Genomic DNA, 7,079 nt, shown 5'->3' with positions numbered 1-7,079 from the left:
CAGCAGATGATCTACGGGATCAGCGTTCCATGGTTCCGTTAACACCACAAAACTAACGGTAGCTTCTGGAGTGTTTCCGTGAGCGGGAAACACAGACTGTAATGAATGGCGTCGAATTGTGTTCAACGATGAATCTCGGTTCTGCACTAGCCCGGATGACCATTATCAACAACTATGCGGCGACCTAGGGAAAGGATCCATGCTTCTGGTGTTTTGAAGAGGCATACCGGTGTTACTCCTGGCGTCGTGGTTTGCTAAGCCATTTGATATGACTTCGGATGATGGCTGTAGTGATTTAGGGAACTCTAAGAGCACAAACGTACAGTCGAGGACAAAACGAGCGAGACCCCTCGCCTTTTCGATATGCTGATCCGCACAGCTTTAAAGTCTGCTACACAGTATAACAGGCAAGGCGACGAAGTGCTACTGTAAGTAGGCTGTTTATGTTTTCTTTATATAAGTAGGCTGTTTAGGTTCTTATATTGGTAACGCCGCCGCCACGTAGCGCTCTCTGTATGAAAATGAAATCACTGGCTGTGCTGTGTGCAATCTGTGGCTAGTTTGCATTGTTGTCTGCCATTGTAGTGTTGGGCAGCGGCAGCTGGATGTGAACAGCGTGTAGCGTTGCGCAGTTGGAGGTGAGCCGCCAGCAGTGGTGGATGTGGGGAGAGAGATGGCGGAGGTTTGTAATTTGTCATGAACTGATATATATATTATGACTTGTGATGATATTAAGGTAAATACATTGTTTGTTCTCTATTAATATCTTTCATTTGCTAACTATCCCTATCAGTAGTTAGTGCCTTCAGTAGTTTGAATCTTTTATGTAGCTGGCAGTAGTGGCGCTCGCTGTATTGCAGTAGCTTGAGTAGCGAAGATTTTTGTGAGGTAATTGATTTGTGAAAGGTATAGGTTAATGTTAGTCAGGGCCATTCTTTTGCAGGGATCTTTGATAGTCAGATTGCGTTGCGCTAGAAGTATTTTATGTCAGTTTAAGCACAGTCGTGTATAAATTTTTCTAAGGGGAAGTTTCATATGTCGACCCTTAGCCTAGGATACCTCACTGGAATCTTCTGATTTTTCTTGTAGTTTGTGTATTTAGTGTAGCTTTTGTTTATTACTAGCGCGTAATTATAGAGAATTTCCTCTGTAGTTGTAGTTTTTCATTGTTGTACAGTAAAACAGTTGTGGCATGCATGTAGATTTGCACCAAGTATTTCGCAGCTGCAATTAACTAGATATTATTTTCAGTGCTATGTTAATGTGTTCCCCTATTTTTGCTCTTCAAATTGTGTTCTTCTGTGTTGTCGTGTGAAATACTGTGACAATAATGGCGTGTGAAAAACGTAACACTAGGCTCCAAAGTAAACTGAGAAATAATAGTGACGACGAGCGTGGCTTATCAGCACCACTGTGTAGTGAATTAACAGACATTTCAAGTAGTAATTTGGTAACTGTGCATAGGGAAATGGAGCGGGCGGTAAATAATAGTGTAGACAGTGAAACAGGTAGTGAACAGGGAAGCATTATCGATCGATCGGTCGGCAACAGCTCGCCTCAGGAATCCGAAATGACAGGACACAATTTTACAAATACTGTAGATTCAGGTTTTGCGTCCTCACCGTTTTCTCAAATAAGTCAAGACACATTTTCAGCTTGTCAAAATGTGAATGTTGCCGGTGCAAATGCACTGCCGAAAAGAGTAGAGGAACAGATTCCAGACACTAATGCATTGTTATTACAACTAATGCAACAAATGGAACAAAATCAGAGACAAACACAGCAAAAGCTTCAAAAGTTAGACACAATGGAACAAAATCTTAAAAAGTTAGACACAATGGAACAAAATCTTCAAAAGTTAGACTCATTGGAGCAAACTCTTGAACAAACACGTGAGGATTTAACTACTGAGTTACATAACATTGAATCGAAATGTCAAAAAGTCTGTAATGACATAAAAACACAAATTTGTGAGCATTTTCAACCTATTTTTTCGCGGCATGAAAATGCATTACAGAATCACGAAGCAGCCATAAAAGAACTGCAAGCCATTGTTCATGAAAATCATGAGACCTTGTGGGCTAAAATTGACTCAGTTACATCTACCGATTCGGTTACGCAACTTGCAATAACTCAGGAAAACTTAAAGGACACAGTAGATTCGATTTCAACACAAATGGACACTCTGAAACTTGGTTCAGAAAAACACACTGAGGAAATGTGTTCACTATCGGAGAAAGTAGCCGAACTTTCGGATCAGGTCACTAACTTATCTACAAAGGTAGATGATGATCTGAATGACACAAGACCTGTAGCCTTCACTGACACAGAAGAGTATGAACAAATTAGAAAATTCAAACAGAATCAAAATCAAATCAATACACAGTACAAAAGAGAAATCCGGGAAGTACAAGATCAGCTGACACAGGTAATTCAAGAATTACGTATTTCAGAGGATACTCGCGCCCCAATACGGGAAGAGGGACACAGAAATATGGAACAGCCACAAAATAATAACACAGGGCATTTCGGAAGTTATGAAAGAAATTGGCAATGTGCACCGAATTTTGATATGGAACGGCCGACACGACCTAACAATGACCGACATGCGACTCGCCGACATGATGATTTTGACTATAAGCTGTTCATTACTACATGTAAATTCAAAACATTTAAGAATTCCGGCAACGACATTCATCCACAAGCGTGGCTCCATCAATTCTCTCATTGTTTTCCTCCCAATTGGTCATTGGAGCACAGGTTAGAATTTATGTGTGGCTACTTGGAGAATGAACCAGCTGTAAGAATGCGATCGGTAATTCACGATTGCCACAGTGAAGGAGAGTTTTACCATGCCTTCCTCTCAGCATATTGGTCTCAAGCCACACAAGACCGAGTAAAACATAGCATCATAATGATGAAACGTTTCGAACAATATGAATTTTCCAGTCTTATGAAATATTTTGAAGACATGTTGCATAAGAATCAGTATCTTTCAAACCCATACAGCCCCTCAGAACTCATCCGCATTTGCTTAATCAAACTGCCTGAACATTTACGACATATTATTTTGGCAGGACGTTGCAAAGACGACATTGAAGCATTTCAGGGACTGTTACAAGAATTAGAAATTGACACAGACAGTCGCCGGATGCGAAAACAGGAAAACAGTCACTACAGGTCACATATGTCACAATTCCACGATGACAGAAACAATAACTGGACACGACAAGGCTATTCTTACAACGCAAATCGTGACCAAAACAGACACCACCCATATGACAACCACTGGCAGAGTAATAATACACTCCTGGAAATGGAAAAAAGAACACATTGACACCGGTGTGTCAGACCCACCATACTTGCTCTGGACACTGCGAGAGGGCTGTACAAGTAATGATCACACGCACGGCACAGCGGACACACCAGGAACCGCGGTGTTGGCCGTCGAATGGCGCTAGCTGCGCAGCATTTGTGCACCGCCGCCGTCAGTGTCAGCCAGTTTGCCGTGGCATACGGAGCTCCATCGCAGTCTTTAACACTGGTAGCATGCCGCGACAGCGTGGACGTGAACCGTATGTGCAGTTGACGGACTTTGAGCGAGGGCGTATAGTGGGCATGCGGGAGGCCGGGTGGACGTACCGCCGAATTGCTCAACACGTGGGGCATGAGGTCTCCACAGTACATCGATGTTGTCGCCAGTGGTCGGCGGAAGGTGCACGTGCCCGTCGACCTGGGACCGGACCGCAGCGACGCACGGATGCACGCCAAGACCGTAGGATCCTACGCAGTGCCGTAGGGGACCGCACCGCCACTTCCCAGCAAATTAGGGACACTGTTGCTCCTGGGGTATCGGCGAGGACCATTCGCAACCGTCTCCATGAAGCTGGGCTACGGTCCCACACACCGTTAGGCCGTCTTCCGCTCACGCCCCAACATCGTGCAGCCCGCCTCCAGTGGTGTCGCGACAGGCGTGAATGGAGGGACGAATGGAGACGTGTCGTCTTCAGCGATGAGAGTCGCTTCTGCCTTGGTGCCAATGATGGTCGTATGCGTGTTTGGCGCCATGCAGGTGAGCGCCACAATCAGGACTGCATACGACTGAGGCACACAGGGCCAACACCCGGCATCATGGTGTGGGGAGCGATCTCCTACACTGGCCGTACACCACTGGTGATCATCGAGGGGACACTGAATAGTGCACGGTACATCCAAACCGTCATCGAACCCATCGTTCTACCATTCCTAGACCGGCAAGGGAACTTGCTGTTCCAACAGGACAATGCACGTCCGCATGTATCCTGTGCCACTCAACGTGCTCTAGAAGGTGTAAGTCAACTACCCTGGCCAGCAAGATCTCCGGATCTGTCCCCCATTGAGCATGTTTGGGACTGGATGAAGCGTCGTCTCACGCGGTCTGCACGTCCAGCACGAACGCTGGTCCAACTGAGGCGCCAGGTGGAAATGGCATGGCAAGCCGTTCCACAGGACTACATCCAGCATCTCTACGATCGTCTCTATGGGAGAATAGCAGCCTGCATTGCTGCGAAAGGTGGATATACACTGTACTAGTGCCGACATTGTGCATGCTCTGTTGCCTGTGTCTATGTGCCTGTGGTTCTGTCAGTGTGATCATGTGATGTATCTGACCCCAGGAATGTGTCAATAAAGTTTCCCCTTCCTGGGACAATGAATTCACGGTGTTCTTATTTCAATTTCCAGGAGTGTAGTTACAAAGAAAGATCACATTTCCGTAGTAATGAATATGACAGAGACAATCATAGAAACAGACAATATGACAACCAGAACTATTATTATCACGGGAGACAGAATAACTTCAGACGCAACAGTTCAGCGCGCAGTTACGATTCCGGGAGAAATTCTCCACCACGTGACCGACAAGAAAGAAACTATGGAATCTACCGACATGACGACAGACGATATGATCGTAACGACAGACCTGAATTGCATCAGAACTGGCGGGATTCAAACAGAGCAGAGCCTTCTCGGCAAGGTGAATTTGTAGAAGTTAGGTCTCCTAATCCCAATAACGACGCGCGCCAACGAAGAGGCAGACAATGACTCGCGCCGCAGGCAGCCACCTGCGCCGGCTGGCTCAGGAAAAAATTACATAGACGCTAACCTTGATAAAAATTCCAGTATTCTTTACCGACGTATACCGCACGATAACTGGGTTGAAGTTGAAACTCTGTGTACTAGGAAGAGTAAAGGTTTACACCACATTTCACATGTGAAACCATTTATTGAAAGATAATCTGCTTTTTAACTTTGTCTTTGCCATAAAACGTTTCACTTCACGTTACTAGTATGCTTTAGAAACTGTTAACATGCGACAATGTTTGAAGTTAAATATCCAGTCTAGAACCTAGGGAACATTTTTAAACAGAAATTACGAATGCATTGTTATAATGAACAGACGACACAGTGTTGTTAATTGTACATTCTTGCTTGTTAGTTGCACGATTACGTAACGACTATCAGGCTTACATACTTAGGACACATACTGGTACTGCTAATGAGATTTTAATGCAACTTTTGGTTTACTTGAAAATACATTCTGGGTTTAAAGTACTTTCTGTGAGATACCAGAGGACACAGTGGTCAGTTTATGTGACAGCTACACGATGTTATCACGACGCTACTGATGAGTGACAATTCACAATGTTGCTTTTGCAGTGTTTCTGTTTTATATCTGCACAGCTTTTCTGTATTATTCTGGAAAGTAAAACATGTTTTAGTAGTAACTTTTGTGGTATAGCAACAATGAGACAGCCGTTTTCGTGGCATAACAATACGTTACTGTACAGTACTTTCTTCATCACGCCAATGAGCATAATAACTACGATATCTATACGCAAAGCATTTCACTTTTGTTTATCATGTGGTAAGTACATTGACTTCTGCAGAACTTAGCTTTCGGAGGACGATAACTATGACACTTCCACAGAGATTATGTTGCGACAAGATGCACAGTTTAGCGCTACAGTACACGCATTTGAGTGATTAATCTTATACTTAAAACACTTATTTTTAAAGATTTTTTTTAATTACAAAGAAAGTTTTCCATGATACATTTCATTCCATTGCTGTAATTTGTAACACCTGGGAGTATAATTACATTTATCCTCAGGGGGGTATACGCCTACTTTGTGTACCATGTGTGTGGCAACCACAAGGAACCCTAGCTAATATGGTATTTGCTTATACAACTTTACACATCGGTACCATATTTCTCTAACACACAAATTACACAGCTATCTGATCATGTAACTGATAGATAAACTTTTTTTTATTACATCAGTGACATATGTTTACGCAATTACAGAGTTGGATTACTTCACACTTACGAAATTGTATTTTGTCTGTACTGTGTGATCTGTTCATATTTTTTCGGAACCATTGTGATACTATGAGAGCTTTGAATAATGTATTTGGTATGGATTCATGATTTTTAAAGTACGTTTGAGGCAGATGACACTTTTGACATGAGCAGAGAATTTTTTTAATTATTGGAGGAAGCTACGACGATTTTGAGATTTGACTGAGGTGTTATGATGTTATTTTTATGACGACGATGTGTATTATGCTGCTGAGGTATGTTTATGATTAATAGGCTGAGGCTATATGAGTTATTTGATTATGCTTCATATTTATAATGACGAAATATTGACGAGTGTTGATGGATACGTATATGTGTAATAAGGTAAGGAGTAATGAATAGTGGGTAGGGACTCTTGACTTGTGAAACAGGATGTTGGAAACCAAGAATCGTACTTTAAGAGTTATGAAATGTGTGTAAATGCGTGAATGTATCACAATGCTGGTGAAAATTTTTTTGGACATTTATATTTATAGGATTTTGTTTCTATAGATTTGCAACGCTAATTCCTGACCTGTGAAATATTTTTATGTGAGACTGTCACTGTAGCGGAAACTGGTGTCATAAATATTTCCGTAAGAAAGTTAAGTGACCACCTGCACGTGCGTCGTCGGCACACCGCTATGTCAGACACCTGGAGAACAAGCCATTAGGGTGTGCCTTTCCGGAAGCACAGGTA

Source organism: Schistocerca piceifrons, chromosome X, assembly GCF_021461385.2.
Source record: "Schistocerca piceifrons isolate TAMUIC-IGC-003096 chromosome X, iqSchPice1.1, whole genome shotgun sequence".
Taxonomy (NCBI): Eukaryota; Metazoa; Arthropoda; class Insecta; order Orthoptera; family Acrididae; genus Schistocerca; species Schistocerca piceifrons.
The sequence above is the reverse complement of the archived record's forward strand: the minus strand, read 5'-3'. Positions refer to the sequence as shown.